This window comes from Sorex araneus, chromosome 6 (genome assembly GCF_027595985.1).
Source record: "Sorex araneus isolate mSorAra2 chromosome 6, mSorAra2.pri, whole genome shotgun sequence".
Classification (NCBI taxonomy): Eukaryota; Metazoa; Chordata; class Mammalia; order Eulipotyphla; family Soricidae; genus Sorex; species Sorex araneus.
Window position 1 is genome coordinate 54,274,224 of NC_073307.1, and position 17,328 is coordinate 54,291,551.

Genomic DNA, 17,328 nt, shown 5'->3' on the forward strand with positions numbered 1-17,328 from the left:
GTCAAGAGAGTCAAATGAGGACTGAGGTGGCAGCACAGTGGGAAGGGCGCTTGCTTGCATGCAGACAATCTGGGTCCAGTCTTTGACACCCCATAAGGTCCCCTGAGAACAGAGCCAGGAGCAAGCTCTGAGCACTGCTGGATGTGCTCTCCTCTGACCCCCCCCATAAAAAAACCCATCATGTACAGATTTTTGACTGCATGGGTGATTTGTCTGGCAGCCCTGACCCCCCGCAGTTCAAGGTCAAGTGCAGAAGTATGCCAAAATGGGAAAAATAATACCTCAGACTTCCTTTCTTCTGGAGTGATAGCACAGCGGGTAGGACACTTGCCTTGCATGCCGCCAACCCGGGTTTGATTCCTCCGTCCCTCTCAGAGAGCCCGGCAAGCTACCGAGAGTATCCCACCCGCACGGCAGAGCCTGGCAAGCTACCCATGGCGTATTCGATATGCCAAAAACAGTAACAACAAGTCTCACAATGGCGACGTTACTGGTGCCCGCTCGAGCAACTCGATGAACAACAGGATAACAGTGATGGTGACAGCAGTGACTTCATTTCTTCAGATATGCCGAGCCTCAGGAGGTGATCACACCCTAAACCACCTGTGAGCCCCTTTGGAGGCGACTCTCATGCCACTGATTGTGCAGCCGGTGGCAGGGAGCACCCAGTCGCCCTGATTTTTGTTCTTGCCTCGATGAAGGAACCCCAGTAAGTCTGCACGCGGGAACCAAGTGAAACCCAGAGAGTACAGGAAAGATGGGGAGAGGGTCACAGAGAAACAAGGCAGAGGGTGGGGCACATCCCTTATACCCCAAGACCCTGACCGCAGCACCTCCAGGCCCGAGATCTGAACTGTCAGGTCCCACAGGGGTCGCAGAGTGTTGGCCAACACCCCCCAGAGCCGCCCTGGGGAGGTCCCCACCCCCACTGTAAAATAAACAACACAGAGGGGGATGCCTACCAAGAGACAGACAATGACATTACTTCCAAAGCGCAGAGCCCAGAAAAGAGATTTCTATGAGGCAAGAACAGCAAGATCTCTTGGGAGTTTGAAAGGAGAAAGAAAGCTTACAATTCCGCTGTGGGGGGTGAAAGAAAACAGTCCTGACTTTCCCAGGAAGCAGAACACAAAAGAAAAGCATGAGGGGAGGGCAGGGGAGGAAAGAGAGATGAGAGATGCGCCCTGCTGGATGCACGTGGATGGCCAAGGAAACCGAGAGAAGGACAGGCACCGTCTCAGCAAGGGACAGAGCTCTGGGCGTCCCCACCTCTGCAGAGCAGGAGCACTCCTCACTCCTGGTTCTCAGTACAAGGGTCAAATCACTGGCCCGGCATGCGCTGACCCAGGTTCCAGCCCCGACATCACACAGGGTCCCCCGAGCCTTACCAGGAGTGAACGCTGAGCACAGAGCCAGGAGGAAGCCCTGAGCACAGCTGGGTTGTGTGTGGCCCAAAAACAAAAGGGTCAGGAGTACTCAAAATCGCCAGGGCCATTTCTTTAAGGGCATTAAAGTGAAGCTAAGAAAACCTGAATAATGGATGGCCGTCAACAAGAATAATGTAGTAATACAGGTTAGTGGCCTGGAAGAAATGTCGTACGCAAACATAAGATGCTAACATTGGCAGGGGGAAAGGGAGTGGGGGTGGGGGATCAATCTCTTCAACTGTCTTTTCCACTTCTCTGTAATTCTAAATCATTCTAAAGTAGAAATTTTCGTGAATAAAAAAAATTGGATTAAGCACTGTATATGAAGTAGACTATTTTTTCCTTTAGACTCTGTGAAAGGAAAAGAATGACTTGGTTGTTGTTTGTTTAGAAGGACAACCTGCTGGGGATAATTCGCATTTAAATTCCAAATGTATGTGCTCCCAGAATTTGGCTAGATGCTCTGAATGTTTTTAAGGGGAGGATTCACAGAACTATAAAAAGATGAAGCTAAAATTACAGATACTTTAATACCCTTTGCTCAGCAAATGATATCAGAAGAAGACAAAAATCAGAATGGATTTAGAAGCTCTGAACACCATAATTATCACATTTTTCCTCATTAATTTATACAAATTAGTTCACTGAGGAACTGCACACAAGCGCGCACAGAAAAATTTGTCAAAACGAATCACAGGGTGGGTAAGTCTGAAACAAGTTTAAACAAACTTCAAACCACTGAATCACAGAGGATGCATTTTCACTCCAGTCTAATTAATCTAGAAATAACCTAGTCTAGAAATAACTAACAAAAACGCAAGCAAAAAATATACAGATGTGTAGAAATTAACCCCTTTAGATCAATCCATAGATCACTAACCAGTGAAAGTCTCTATAAACTCTAAAAACATTCCAACTGATTGATACTAAAAATACATTCTATCAAAAACTAGTGCAAAGTGGGCCTTGCACACAGCTGACCAGGCTTTGGCCCCTGGTGCTCCGTATGTTCCCCGAGCACAGAGCAGGGAATAAGCCCTGAGCACTGTCAAGTGTGACCCCAAACCAAAGTAAATAAATAAGAATCACTGTAGCACTGTCTTCCCGTTGTTCACCGATTTGCTTGAGCGGGCACCAGTAATGTCTCCATTGTGAGACTTGTTGTTACTGTTTTTGGCATATCGAATACGCCACGGGTAGCTTGCCAGGCTCTGCCATGTGGGCGAGATACTCTTGGTAGCTTGCTGGACTCTCCGAGAGGGACAGAGGAATTGAACCCAGGTTGGTTGCATGCAAGGCAAACTGCGCTATCGCTCCAGGCAGACACAGAAGGTCCTGGATAGTCCTGTTTGGTCCCAAGAACTTAGAGGACCCAGATCTCTAAATCTGTCCACTCTAAAATTGCCAAATTCCCAGGAAAGGAAAGTAGAATGGCAGCTGTTGAGGGGTGGGGTGGGGGAGGGCTGGGGGTGGAGAAAATGGAAGCTGATGCCAGCGTAACAGTGAGGGTGTGGGTGGGCATTTCAGGGCACGGTGAATGCAGGTGACCCGAGCCCCTCTCTGCAGACTGGCGAGGGCGGAGGGAGGGCAGGCGGCTTTGCTGAGTCTCCTAACAATGCAAACGTGGGTCCCAGTGACGGGCTCACAGGGAAACAGGCAAATTTACAGCCCTCTCCTCGGGAAAACAGCAAAGCGGGAACCATCGTCTCCCACCCCCATTTTGCTCTAAGGATTTTTAAAAGAAGAGTCAATTAAATCCCAAATGAAGGTGAAGGGAGGGCATGAATACACGGGCCATGGGGGAAAGCACAGAAAACACACGTGAAGTACAGAGACACTGACAGGCCCAAATGATGCGTCTAAAACCCGGGCAAAGAGGGCAACTGGGATAGAGAAGGGACCACTTGATGGGATAGAGAAGGGACCACCATGATGGCTGGAAGGAGCGCTCTGGATGGGAGACGTGTGCTGAAAGCGAGTAAAGGACCAAGCATGATGGTCTCTCAGCATCTGCATTGCAAACCATAATGCTCAAAAGGGGGGAAAGGGGGGAGAGAGAGAGAGAAAGAGAGAGAGAGGGATAGAGAGCCTGCCGTAGGGGCTGGCAGGATGGGAGACTGTGGGAAGGAGGGATACTGGGGACACTGTCAGCAGGAAATGTACACTGGTGGAGGGATGGGTGATGGAATATTGTATGACTGAAACCTGATCGTGAAACTCTGTAACTGTACCTCATGGTAATTCAATAAGAAATTTAAAAAATAAAATAAAAATAAAACCCACGCAAGCCTGAAAGCGAGGGAGAGAGAGAGATTGCACACGAATCATAGAAAAGCAAAGAGAGGTTCACTCATAAAAGGCGGCAGCCCCATATCACTGCAGGAGTCACGTGTGACCTGGAAGTTCTGTTCTCTGGGTGCCTGCAGCTGCCAGCAATGTCGGGCCACCCCCAGGGCCAAGTGTTTCTGAATAAATGTGTGTAAGAACCACAGCGAACTGCAAATGCTGGGACAGAGAGACAGAGCAGTAGGCAAGACGCTGTTTTTGCTTGAGTTCAATCCCCAATACCTCATAATTCCCCCAGCACTGCCAGGAGTGAGCCCTGAGCACAGAGCCGGGAGTCAGCTCTAAGCACAGAATAAATGTGTCAACTCCACAACTGCACACATGTGGCCCTTTGTCTTCACCACAAGAAGAAGAAGAAATGAAAAATTTAAAAATCTAGGTGTTAGTGAGATAGCACAGCAGGGAGGGCCTTGCATGCAGCCAACCAGGGTTCGATCCCCGGCATCTCATAGGGTCCTGAGTGCAGAGCCAGGAGTAAGCCCTGAGCACCGCCGGGTGTGGCTCAAAATAAAATCTAAATGACTTTGCATGTACTGGAACAAATTAATTAATCGTTAAAAATCTTCTTCTCAATTAACCTGAGACTCCAGTGGCTTCCCCACTGAGTTCTTCATTTAGGCAAGAAGAAAAAAAAATCAGCAACACTAATATTATCCCAAATCTTCTGAAACTTTCTCAAAGTTAATTAAGTCAGACCAAGTAGAGAGAAATTGCTTTTTCGTGGCTCTAGCAGACAATGTTGTAAAGAAAGCGTATATCTCAGAACAGAGCTTTAAGTCAAAGGATTCTCCCAGACCATGACAGGGCTTTCACATGCCAGCAACTGGGGGACGTGACAGAAGATTCCAGATTTTATGTGGAAATGCAAAGGGCCAAACACAGCAACGTAATCCTGAAGAGGCACAAAACTAAAAAACCTAACGCTAGCACCAGGAGATTATAGTGATGAAGAGGAGGATACTGGACCCAGGATGGCCCAACACTGCAGTGGAAGTGAATGGATTCTGTCTCTCTGTGTCTTTCTGTCTCTCTGTCTCTCTCTGTCTCTCTCTTTCTCTCTTTCTCTCACATACACACACACATGCACGTATACACATGCACACATACAGGCACACACATGCATGTACGCACAACATGCATGGACACACATGCGTGCACACATGCGAGCGTGCACACACACACACACACACACAGAGAAATCTCACTTAGGAAATTCAGAAGGCCAGAGTACAGAGCGTATTCTGTATTTGTCATCCTCAGATGGAGGCTCCACCACTTCCCAGCCCCAACGTGCTTCAGACGCTGAGAATAAGGACGTCACACCCGAATAGGGTGGGCAAGGCAGTAACAGCACAAGAGCCTGTGCACAAATCTTGCATCGTTTAAGAGAAGTGGGCGTGGGGGTGCGGCTACTCCTACCTCCCACCCTCGCCTAGTGGCCGCTCCTGTCCAGCTCTGGCGAGGAGAAGCTAGGGCTTGTGATGCGGCAGTTGAACGCCAACAAGGGCATCGAGCTGGCAGAGAGCTGCGGGGGCAGAGGGGCGGGCAGGGTCCCCTCCATTCCCACTGGGAGACAGTGGCTCTCAGCCACCCCACACCGTCAGACCAGCTCTATTGGGCCGTAGCTCTAAGAACAAAAGTTCCAACCTGACAGCTTCCAGAAGCAAACCTGAAGCAAGTTTCTAGATTCTCGGGGTCCACCTCGGGCACCAGAAGCAGCTCTCTTCCGCCACAAGCTGGCAGAAAGTGAGTGAGGGTGAGAGAAGGCATTTGCAGTGTGGTACTGTGGCATCTACCCAAGCTCTTGGGTATCAGAAGGTGCGGGCAGAGGGTGTCCACAAAGCACAGAGAAAGAGAAACCCCGGCAGGAAAATCAGCAAGCGGCTTGCAAAGGAGCAGCCTCTGCTCCTGCCAATTCCTAAAGGCCAGAGATGGGGCTGAAGGGTTAGCACAGGTAACACGCTCAGCATCCATGAGGCCACCCCAGGTTCAATCCCCAGCATCCCATACAGTCCCACAAACCCTACCAGGAGTGACCCCTGAGCACTGCCAGGTGTGGCCCCCAAAAAATAGCAACAAAAAGGGGGCCAGAGAGGTAGGTCAGAGGTTAAGGAGGATGTTTGCCACATAATCCATTCACTTCACACTCCTCCTCCCCTCTCTTTCCCCTTAAATCTGCTGCCCCCCTGTGTTCCCTCTCCTCTACTCTCCCCCTCCCCTACTCAGGCACCTGCCACTATGTGAAAGAATGTTCTGGAGTATTCTGGAACCAGGCAGAGTGTTCTGAAATATTTTCCATGCTCATCCAAGTCATAGAAGCCACTGACACAGGAAGGACTCTTGGACGTCAGCCTAACTGGGTCCTCACTCTTCTCTATGGTGGGGGCCAAGCTACTCCCCCGCTTTGCGGCTTTATTGGGGTACCGCCAACAAATATAACTGTTAGCTCTAGGAGCACACAGTGGCGTGATCTGGCACACACGGACCTCGAGAGAGGATTCCCCTCCCATTAATTAGCACATCCATCACCTCACAGATTCATCGTGTGTGAGGGAAAATATTTAAGTGCTACCCTCTTAGCAAATTTCAATTTATCATCCAGTGTTAGCAGCCAGTCACCCTATTTAACGCGCCAGCCTCAGGCCTCCTTCCCTCCCGGCGGGCAGAAGGTTCCGTGCCTTCCACGACTGCTCCCTCCCACCAGCCCATCCTGGCAGCCACTGCCCAACGCAGCCCAACCCCCAGTGCTCACGATGATCTGCTTTTCAGACTCTACAAATCTAAGTGAACACATGGACTCGCCAGTCTGCCTCTGTCTGATGAGATGGCTCAGGCGCCATCTTATTGTCTATGGGAGTTCCTTCTTTGTCACAGCTGAAGAAAATAAGAGAGAGAGAGAGAATAGCTGGGGAAGAGAATTCTTGTGTGAGAGGAAGATAATCCCTGTGTGTGCAAATGTGTGTGAGAGAGAGAAAGAGAGAGAGTGAGAGAGAGAGAGAGACGGGGGAATTCCTGTGTGTAAGAAAAAGAATTCCTCTGTGCATGTGTGTGTGAGGTGTGAGAGAGAGAGAGAGAGAGATAGAGAAATTGGGGGAGAGAATTTCTGTGTGTGTGAGAGATAATTCCTCTGTGAGTTTATGAAAAAGAGAGAGAAAGAGAGAGAGAACTTCCTTACCCACTTTCTGTACTAGCACGTATGTAGCTCCCACAGCTCAGCCACTGTGACACACCTCTGCCTTGATGTGAGGGCATGAGCACCCGTGTCAACATTCTGGCCAACCCCAACTGCCCAACATGCCTGTGCCTAGAAAGAACTGAGCCTCAATTCCTTTGCCTAGCAGCCGTATGCATTTTCCCTTCTTCTCCATCTTATTTGCCCATTTTCCAACTTTGCTATTTCCTACTGATTTGGAAGAATTCTTGAGAGACAGAGACAGAGAAAGAGGAGGAAACTAGTTCCTTACAAAAACACAGCACGGACCCTGTCGCCCGTTGGTAGGGGCCTTAGGCATGATGTCCAGTCGGGAACATCGGGTGAACTGCAGTCAGCACACAGAGCCTTGTGGACGCACCAGGCAGTCACCCTTCCGGTGACAGAAGTTTCATTTCTCAGGGACTGTTGTTACTGTCTTGTGAAGCTTCCCCAACTATCCAACTCTGCCACGCAGCCCCAAGAAACCCTGCCACAAAGAGGTTGGTGCAGGAGCTGGTGGAAACTCAAGGTTTCTACCGCCCATAATCAGTGTCTTATTCCTAGGCCGGGCCTCGCCCCTCCATCCCGCTGGGAGAAGAATGAAGTCCAGTTTGGACGTTCCTCCCACAGGGTGGAGAGGATGTCCCCATATTCTTCCCGATTTTATGTTCCCATATCCTGGATTTTTTTCCCTCCCAAATGTGACCTTATTTAAAGCAACAATGCCTGGCAAAACAAATGCCAACGGTTCCTGCTAGGATATCAAAGTAATTTGCCGCATTCGGTGAGGCAGCAAGAACACATTTCCCTTCATCCACACATCACAGTGTCAGTGACACAGCAGTTCCGCTCTGTGTCCAGTGGCAAGGATGGGCAAACATCTCCCCCACCCACCAGACTGTCGGCAGAGCCACATTCCAAGCCAGTTAAAACCATAAGGAAGTGGCTGCGAATATTCTGGATCTGCTTTCCACAAAAGGGCTCCGGGCCATTCCACCGCGATGCACTGCCCGGCTCTGACTGTGTCCAGACCTTCCCGGTCTACTGGCGTTGACCACATGCCTCTCGGAAGAGCCCCGCTATCTCTCAGAGAGTAGGGGTACAGAAGAGGACACACGGATGAAGGTGGAGTGGGGTCTTTCCTCTAGGGACCCTGAGGTCTAGTTCTGCTGAAAGAATGTGCCCCAGAGCATGTAGATACATGAAACTCAACCCAAGACACACCGCAGCTGGGTTCAGATCCAGGTGGGAAGGTGAGCAGGATGAGCCACCGGCACCCCAACCCTGCACCCTCCTAAGCACCTCTTAAGCCCCCCCCAAGAGAAAGGGGCAACATTTAGACATCAAGTTCCTAATGGAAGACACACAAAAGGAGGCCATCAGCCCTTGGCTTCCATCCAATGGGATGCCACATCCTCAGCGCCTTTCCCAGAACCCGCCTGAGATTAAAGACCAGAGCTGAGATTTCGGAGAAAATGGAAAATGGCATCACCAGGCCCTGGGCACTGCCCTCGGGGGTTGCGTGAAGCTCTCCCAGCCCCAAACAGAAATTTTATTTCAGGGGAGCGTCTGAAGATGTGGGGGGCAGGATGGGGGGTCACCTTCTGTGGAAGACAGTGGCACATGAATCTCTTCTGAGGATCTGTTCTCCTTGCCTTGTTTTTGGGGCACACCCAGCGGGGCTCAGAGCCAGACGCCAGGGATGGAATATGGGTCTCGCTGCGTGCAAAGGAAGTGCCGTCCCCGCTGCCCGATCTCTCCGGGTGCCCTTCCGTGCATTTTAAGCAGCTCTTCTCACAGGGACGTGAGTGTGTGTGCATGAGTGGCGTGAGGGCAGATCTCCAGGCGGGCAGTCTTCCTCCCGCGCTGAGCTCCCGCACCCCTGCCCCGTGCTGCCACCACTGTCCCCCGATTGTGCAATGGGGACTGGGGCCGATCGGGGAGGCTTGCACGGGCCGCCACCCACACCAGCTTCCCTTCACGCTCTGGTTTTTGTTTGTCTGTTTGGGGGCCACACCTGCCGCTGCTCAGGGCGGACTCCTGGCTCTGTGCTTGGGGGTTCTATGGGGTGCTAGGATCGAACCCGGGTCAGCTGTGTGCCGGGCCAACGCCCTCCAGGCTGTGCTATCTTCCGGCCCTGGCGCTCTGGCCCTCGAGCTCCCGTCTCTAGGGCCGGTGCCTTCCTGGCTGCATTTCCCACAGCACTTTGATGTGCCTGTGCTTGGGCGGGAGCACGCGGACACCGTGGGGGGGAGGGTCACCAAGGCAACAGCTCCCATGCAGCTTGTTGCTAAGTCTCTCACCCGGCACACTCCTCTCCCAGTCTTCCTGGGTGGATACAGAGCCAGGCCCTGCAGGACGGGGCCCGGGGCTCTGCCGACGATGAAACAGAGACTCAGCACAGGGCGCAGCCGCTGGCCCTGCAGGCTGCCAACTCCGCTGGACGCCCAGCACCCAGCGGGTCCCACGAGCACTGTCAGGAGTGAGTAATCCCTGAGCACAGAACAAGGAATCAGCACCGAGCACTGCTGGGCATGGCCCACCTCCTCCCCACCATCACCACCAAACCAAAAAGTAAAAAAAAAAAAGAACAGCTTTTTTTCACTATGGGATGGCAAAACCTAGCCCTGAATTCTCCCAGAAGCTAGCAGAAAAGCAGACACAGTTGACGGCACTGCTAAGGGAGGCACTGCAGCCGACCCTGACAAGCAGCCTGGTGCCACCCGGGGCCACTCTCCCGAGGGACAGGCCAGGTGGCTCCACGGGTCCCTCTCTCCACAGGGCCCATGCAGGCCCCCTCTCCCCCAGACCCCCATGGGGGGCCCCTCTCTCTCCCCTGAGCCCCTCTCCCCCAGACTCCCCACACAGAGCCCTCCCCCACAAGACCCCCACGCAGAGCTCCTCTCCCCCCCAGGCCCCCACAAAGGGCTCTTCTCCCCCAAGACCCCCACGAAGGGTTCGTCTCTCCCCAAGACCCCCACGAAGGGTTCCTCTCCCCCCAAGACCCCCATGCAGAGCCTCTCTCTCCCCCAAGACCCCCACGAAGGGTTCCTTTCCCCCCAGACCCCCCACGCAGAGCCCCTCTCTCCCCCAGACCCCCACAAAGAGCCCCTCTCTCCCCCCAGACCCCCACAAAGAGCCCCTCACGCAGAGCTCCTCTCTCTCCCCAGACCCCCACGCAGAGCCCCTCTCTCCCCCAGACCCCCACAAAGAGCCCCTCACGCAGAGCTCCTCTCTCCCCCCAGACCCCCACGCAGAGCCCCTCACGCAGAGCCCCTCTCTCCCCCAGCCCCCCACACAGAGCCCCTCTCTCCCCCAGACCCCCACAAAGAGCCCCTCTCTCCCCCCAGACCCCCACAAAGAGCCCCTCACGCAGAGCCCCTCTCTCCCCCCAGACCCCCACACAGAGCCCCTCTCTCCCCCCAGACCCCCACACAGAGCCCCTCTCTCCCCCCAGACCCCCACACAGAGCCCCTCACGCAGAGCCCCTCTCTCCCCCCAGGCCCCCAGGCAGAGCCCCTCTCTCCCCCAGACCCCCACACAGAGCCCCTCTCTCCCCCCAGACCCCCACACAGAGCCGCTCTCCCCCCAGACCCCCACACAGAGCCCCTCTCTCCCCCCAGACCCCCACACAGAGCCGCTCTCCCCCCAGACCCCCACACAGAGCCCCTCTCTCCCCCCAGGCCCCCACGTGGGGCTCCCTCTCTCTGCACAGACCCCCACGCAGAGATGAGAGCATCATGGATATTTAAAAATATCTGTCTCGTTGCCTTTCTCCTCTCACCCCAGGAAAGAGGCTTTTCTGCGGGGGAGCACTGCAGAGAATCAAGAATCGGGATGAGTTTATTCATTCTGAACGACGGGCCCATTACGAGGCAGGTGGGCGCGAGCGAGCGGGCGGGAGGAGTGAGTCTTGTCTACTTACTGTGGTGGGTTTGATACTCGGATGGCATTTCAGGACTCAGAAAATGCCACCAGGTCTGAGGAGGAGGAAGAGGAGGAGGAGGAGGGAGAGGAGAAGGGGGAAAGAGGGGGAGGAGGAGGAGGAGGGGGAGGAGGGAGAGGAGAAGGGGGAAAGAGGGGGAGGAGGAAGAGGAGAGGGAGGAGAGCGAGGGGAAGGAAGAGGAGGAGTGGGAGGAGGGGAAGGAGGAGGAGGAGGGGAAGAGCGGTGGGGGAGGGGGAGAGGAGGAGAAAGGAAGAAGGAGGAGGGAGAAAAAGGGAAGAGGAGGAAGAGGAGGATGAAGAGGGAGAAGAGGCGGAGCAACGCCCTCAGGCCTTAGAGAGGCTCGCAGGGGTCATCCCTCTCAGGACACACGCAGAGGCCAGCGGCGAGACAGAACCAGGTGATGCAACTGGGGCCAGAGGTGGCTGGTGGGGGGTTCACGGCCCCGTGAGAAACACCTGCCTGCTCCTGAGTGTCCGTCTGTCCTCTCCCCGTCCTCCCAAATTCCCGAGTATCAGGTGGAAACAGAATGTGGTGGGGCCAGGCCTGGCGGGAAGGCAGCAGGTCACAAGCTTTCACAAAACTCAGATTCTCGTTTCCTCTTGGGCCTGGAAGGGCCCCTCTGTCCCCTGGGTCTCACGGCTACAGATTCTGCAAACATCTCCCTGTGATGTTAGTGTTTGCTCTGGGGTCACAGTGCTCAGGGCTGACTCTGGGCTCTGTGCTCAGGGATCACTCCTGGCGGGGCTCAGGGGACGCTATGAGGTGGCGGGTACTGGACCCGGGTCATCGTGAGTGAGGTCAGCACCTTCATGCTGTCCAGCCCTGCTCTGGGATATATGGCCCGCGGGGCTGGGAGGTGTAATGGGCGGTGTTCCGGCCCTGGCTTCTCTCCCTGGGCCTGCTCCACATCTCCGGAATCCTCCCAAAGCAGGGTCCGCCCTGCCTGCCCCCCAAGCCCCGAGACTCCACTCGGGGCACCATGAGAAAGATGACCCCCATGTGACACGAGGACGTGCCCCAACCTTTCCACACCGCCTTGGCAGGCACAGGGCACAGCCCAGAGATGAGCAGGCAGTGCCCAGGCAGACGCTGGTCTCGCCCGGGAATCAATGACACTAGCCTGGTCCTCTGAGCAACGCTTCTGGTGGTGCCAGACTTCCAGGGTCCTGCCTCAGTTTCTCCAGGAATGTCCTGGGGGCCTGATCCCAGTCATGACACCCCCATGTCCTGGCTTTCATTATCAGGACGGGCACGGAGTGTGCCCACTGGGGAGCCCTTGGCCCCAACCCTCACTTGGGGGCTCACAGAGCCACAACCTCCATCCAGAGGACATGGCGGCCCCCACCAGACCCAGGAGAACCCACAAAATCCACAGGCGGGGCAGCAGCTCCGCATGTGCACCCCTCCAAACACACCGCCCTGGCTCCCCACAGCCAGGCTCAGGGCTCAAAAAAGTCCCCAGGACCAGCTCCGGGATTGCCCAGTTCCAGGCCACCAGCTGCTCGCCACCGTGGGGGACCAAGGTCTGATCCTACAAGGACCACAGACCAGCCAAGTGCCGGCCCAGAGCGGGCCCAGAGCCCCTCACCTCGCGATGCTCAGGAGATGCTGAGACTGTCGCTGGCTTCTCTGCTCAGCGCCCGCTGCTGCACGGCCGACCAGCAAGGCTGCCCAGGTGCTGGCAGAGACTCTCCAAAGGTCCCTGTGGCTGGCCCCTGACTCTGCTCGGGTAGAAACGGGAACCTAGGGACAGAGACAGACAGGTCGGCAGGGAGGGCATCAGCCTGACACCTGGCCGACCCAGGTTCCACCCCTGGCACCACACGGGGTCCCCAGAGCCCTGCCAGGAGTGATTCCTGAGCACAGAGCCCGGAGTAAGCCCTGAGCACTGCAGGGGGAGGCCCGAACAGCCAAATAAAGAGTCTCGGCTGCAAGGACACTCCTGAGTGAGCCCGTGGCACGGGGGGACGTTGGTGGAGTGCGGGTGGGTTGGGGACAGGGGAGGTTCCTTCCAGCAGGTGCCATGTCTGGGGGCTGCCATAGGTTCCCGGTGGGCACAGGCACGAGGCATCCCTCAGCTCCAGCCCGCACCCAGCCACGCCGTGCAGCGCTCTTACCGGAAGGAGTGGTTTGGGACCGTCCGGAGAGCCCCTCCCGGTGATGGGGTCTTTCTGGAATAAAAGAGAAGGAAATAGCAAAAATGGTTATGGTTTCAGTAAGGAGGGGGCCGGGGGGCTGCTCCGGGCTGGCTCTGAATCACCTGCAAAAGCGAATCGACTATTATTCTAACAAGATGATTAGAAATTACCCCCAACAAATCATTCAAGTGTTTCTCTGGCCATTCATGGCCATGGCAGGCTGAAGGACCCAGCTCGGGACATAAAGAGGGAGCAGGGGAGCCCCAGTGCCACCCAGGCTGGCGGTGGCAGCTCGCATTTCAACAAGGCCCCTCAAAACCCTCATGAATATGCATCACCCCGCAACAAAGCCTGGCCCTCCCCCCCCACAGGACCAGTATTCTGGGACCCTGAGTGGGAAGCGGGTGGGTGTGGGGAGAAACGAGGGTGAAAAGAACAGGAGAGGAGAGGGGTCAGACTCTGGGGGGCAGGAAAGCTCCACACAGACTAGGCTTCCCAGGCGCCCCCAGCCCTCCCCCCCACCCCACCCCACCCCGCCCCGCTGGGCACAGTCCTGGGACGAAGCAGGAATTAATGCAGGGCCAGGACCAGGGCCAGATGGTGGAGAGCTGGGTTTACTGATGGGGAACAGCGAGGGCATGTGCACGGACCCTGGGTCTCTCTCTCTCTCTCTCTCTCTCTCTCTCTCTCTCTCTCTCTCTCTCTCTCTCTCTCTCTCTCTCTCTCTCTCCTTCCGCTCCCCTCCCTATCTCTCTCCTTCCTCTTTCCCCTCTCCTTCTTTATACCTCCCCTCCCTCTTCCCCCTCCCTCCCTTCCTTCCTCTCTCTTCTCCCTCTCTTTCCTCCCTCCCTTTCTTTCCCTCTCCACATCCAAATCCCCCTCCCCCCTTTAATCGGGCAAAAGTCAGAACAGCTGAGAAAGGCATTTCCAGGTCCCCTTCAAAATCACAGTCAGGGACCTCCTGTGGGTCCCCCCCTCCCCCCCTGGGCAGGGAGAATCCCTCTGCACTGGTTTGGGGTGTGGCCCTGGGTGTGGCTCCCTGGCAGCAGGCGAAGGGATTCTCCCTGGACCAAGTTCAAGTAGGGAAGGTTTGATTTCCCAGACGTACAATCCAAGCAGTGGGTTTCAATTCAGAACTTTGGGAGGGATCCCTGCCCCCCAAAAGTGGCCCGGTGCCACTGCCTCTGGTCCAGACAGGCCAGATGAAGACAGACTCTTGCTTGGGAGGTGTGGGAACCGTCGATGCAGCCTGAATGGACTCACTGACACAGATCTATGTGGATCAACGTGGACCAACGCAGACTGACACAGACCAATGAGAATCAATACAGAGTAAGGCAGACTGGCGTGGACAGATACAGATCATTAAGAATGAATGAAAAGCGAAGTGGATCAAGGCGGATCGATACGGACTGACGCAGATCAATGTGAACTCATGTGGATCACTGAGGATCAACATGGATCAATGAGAAGTGATGCAGATCAATGAGAATCAATACAGAACAATGCAGAGCAATGTGGATCAATACAGGTCAGCGAGAATACAGAGCCATGTGGATCAACATAGACCGATATGGATTGGTGCAGATCAATGCGAATCCATGTGGGTTGATGCAGATCAATGCGAATCAATACACACTGTTGGCCCACGATGGGCAACAGTGCTCTGGCCACTGTCCCCAGCCGTCCCCAGGCCACTGAAGCGCCAATGCACGTGGCCGGGAAATGGTACTTCTGACCCACCAACCAGAGCAGGATGTGGGGCAGCCATGGACACACATGCAGGGGGGGAGGGGAGGGGAATCTGGCCCCTCCCAAGCAAGGGCACAATCGCTGGACTCAGTATGACATCCACACACCAATTTTCTGGCCATGCTCTGAGCCCCGATGGATGGGCAGAGTCACAGAGACTGGCCCAGGGGGGTGGGGGAATGACCACAACTTGAGTCTGGGAACAAGGCTTAGGCACTCTGCAAAGCCCAGCAGGCGCGAGGCGAGAGCATGAGGGTGTGAGTCCTCCCCAACTGAAATAGAAAGGTGGTTCGTGTTTTGGGTTACCCCGGCTGTGCTCAGGATCACTCCTGGGACCCAGCGGATCATCGGCAGTAATGGGGACCCCACAGAGGTCACCCGAGAGCAAGGCAAGCACCTCCCCCACTGCACTGTCGCCCCTGCCCTAAATATATTCTGTTGGGTTTTGTTTAGGGGCCACACCTAGGAGTTCTCAGGGCTCACTCTGGGCTCTGCACTCAGGGATCATCAGGGATCACTCCTGCATGCTCAGAGGATCATATACGGTGCCAGGGGTTGTATATGGTGCCAGGCAAGCACCCTACCCGCTGTACTATTGCTCCAGTCCCACTAAATGCACGTTTTAAAATATAATAAGGGCTCTGTCTCTCTCGCACCTTCTGAAAATCTTTAGTGGGGACCACTAGGAAGAAAAGACATTGGGATGACTTCCGCAGGAAACTTGGGATGGGATAAGGTGTTGTGCTGGGGTTTATGACTGAGGACACGGGAGGCGGGCTGCCAGAGTCTCCTTCAGAAATGGCCCAGAAAACAAAGGAAGGAAGGAAGGGAGGAAGGAAGGGAGGGAGGGAGGGAGGGAGGGAGGGAAGGAAGGAAGGAAGGAAGGAAGGAAGGAAGGAAGGAAGGAAGGAAGGAAGGAAGGAAGGAAGGAAGGAAGGAAGGAAGGAGGGAGGGAGGGAGGAATGAGAGAAAGAAAGAAAGAAAGAAAGAAAGAAAGAAAGAAAGAAAGAAAGAAAGAAAGAAAGAAAGAAAGAAAGAAAGAGAAAGGAAGGAAGAAAGAAAGAAAGAAAGAAAGAAAGAAAGAAAGAAAGAAAGAAAGAAAGAAAGAAAGAAAGAAAGAGAAAGGAAGGAAGGAAGGAAGAAAGAAAGAAAGAGAGAGAGAGAAAGAAAGGAAGGAAGGAAGGAAGGAAGAAAGAAAGAAAGAAAGAAAGAAAGAAAGAAAGAAAGAAAGAAAGAAAGAAAGAAAGAAAGAAAGAAAGAAAGAAAGAGAGAGAGAGAGAGAAAGGAGGGATGGCAGAAGACAAAAAGGTAAGAGAGAGACAAAGAGTTTGAGAGAGAATGGCGGGGGGGGGGGGGGGGCAGGCGGGCGGGCTGGCAGGCTGCGCCATCCAAGGAGCAATCGAGCCCAGAAGCTGTTTTCCAAGTCCCAGGCCTGTGCCCCTGGGCGGGTCTGTGAGCGGCGCAGTCCTGCGTGGGCTCTGCAGAAGGAGGACGGGAAGCGTCTGACACTATTCCGAGACGGGCCAGTGGGAATGTCCCGGCAGCCTGCGCCAGCAGCCAGGAGCCTACAGTGCCCCTGAGGTTATGCAATCCTGCGGAGCTGGAGAGAGGCTGGCATTTCCCTAGGGACAGACGCAACACCTCCGAGCGCTCTGGGAGATAGCTGTGCACCGACACCTCGGTAAGAACATTCCAGAAACACACACACACACTCCCACCCAGAACCGCCCTCCTGGTCCCTTGGGAACCTGGTCCCTTTGGTGCGTTTCATCCCTCACCAGCTTTAGACTTTTCATTTCAGAGGCAGCCAGAATGGAGGGACCCCAGTTCCCTCTCCTTACTTGAAGGCCCTTCACATCCAACCCTAGTCTACTTCCTTCAGGAAGGCTGCCTGGATTTGCTACAGACCTGAATAGTGGGTTTTCCCTGCTTTAAGGAGAGAAGAGTCTCTATACCCTCCAATTCACTCCCACTAGGTGCCGGTAACTTGGGTGACTGTATGGACATGCCCATCCTCACCACAATCCCCCCTCCCAACACTAAAACCCCTTTGGGTCTGCTTGCGGGCCCGAGATAGGGCCAAGACTCTCCTGGGCATCAGCTAAAGGACATGCACAGGACACAGTCCGGGCCTCCCTCAGCACACCACGCACACTTTGGATGTTTTGCTAGTTCTTGGTTTTGATTTTGGGCCACACCCAGCAGTGCTCAGTGGTCACTCCTGGCTCTGTGCTCAGGGGTCACTCCGGCAGTGCTCAGGGGGCCCTATGGGGCGCCTGGATGGAACCGGGGTCAGCCGTGTGCAGGGCCGGCTCCCCACTATGCTCTCTCTCTCTTGGGCCTCATGCTCAGGTATTTTTAAACATACATGGGGCTTTGGGATTTGATGGTCGGACCCATCCCCGTGTGCACTTCTCCATATGATCGTCACCCACCCCCATTTCTCGACTGTTACAGCCACGGCCGGTTCCCAGGGGGGCCCAGGGCCCGTCCCAATGGCTGACTAGCTCCCTACCAGCTGCTCAC

The 17,328-nt window shown here is 54.7% G+C and overlaps 1 protein-coding gene across 1 annotated transcript in view; it reads right to left on the reverse strand.

The window, feature by feature from the left end:
* The window catches only part of APBA2 (amyloid beta precursor protein binding family A member 2), a 74,451-nt gene that overhangs the window by 31,354 nt on the left and 25,769 nt on the right, over positions 1 to 17,328 (reverse strand). Inside the window, exons 3-4 of the mRNA XM_055141298.1 lie at positions 13,030 to 13,083; positions 12,501 to 12,655 (exon numbers count right to left, since the gene is read on the reverse strand). The gene's annotated coding sequence lies outside the window, so the exon portion shown is untranslated. The remainder of the gene's footprint in view (positions 1 to 12,500; positions 12,656 to 13,029; positions 13,084 to 17,328) is intronic.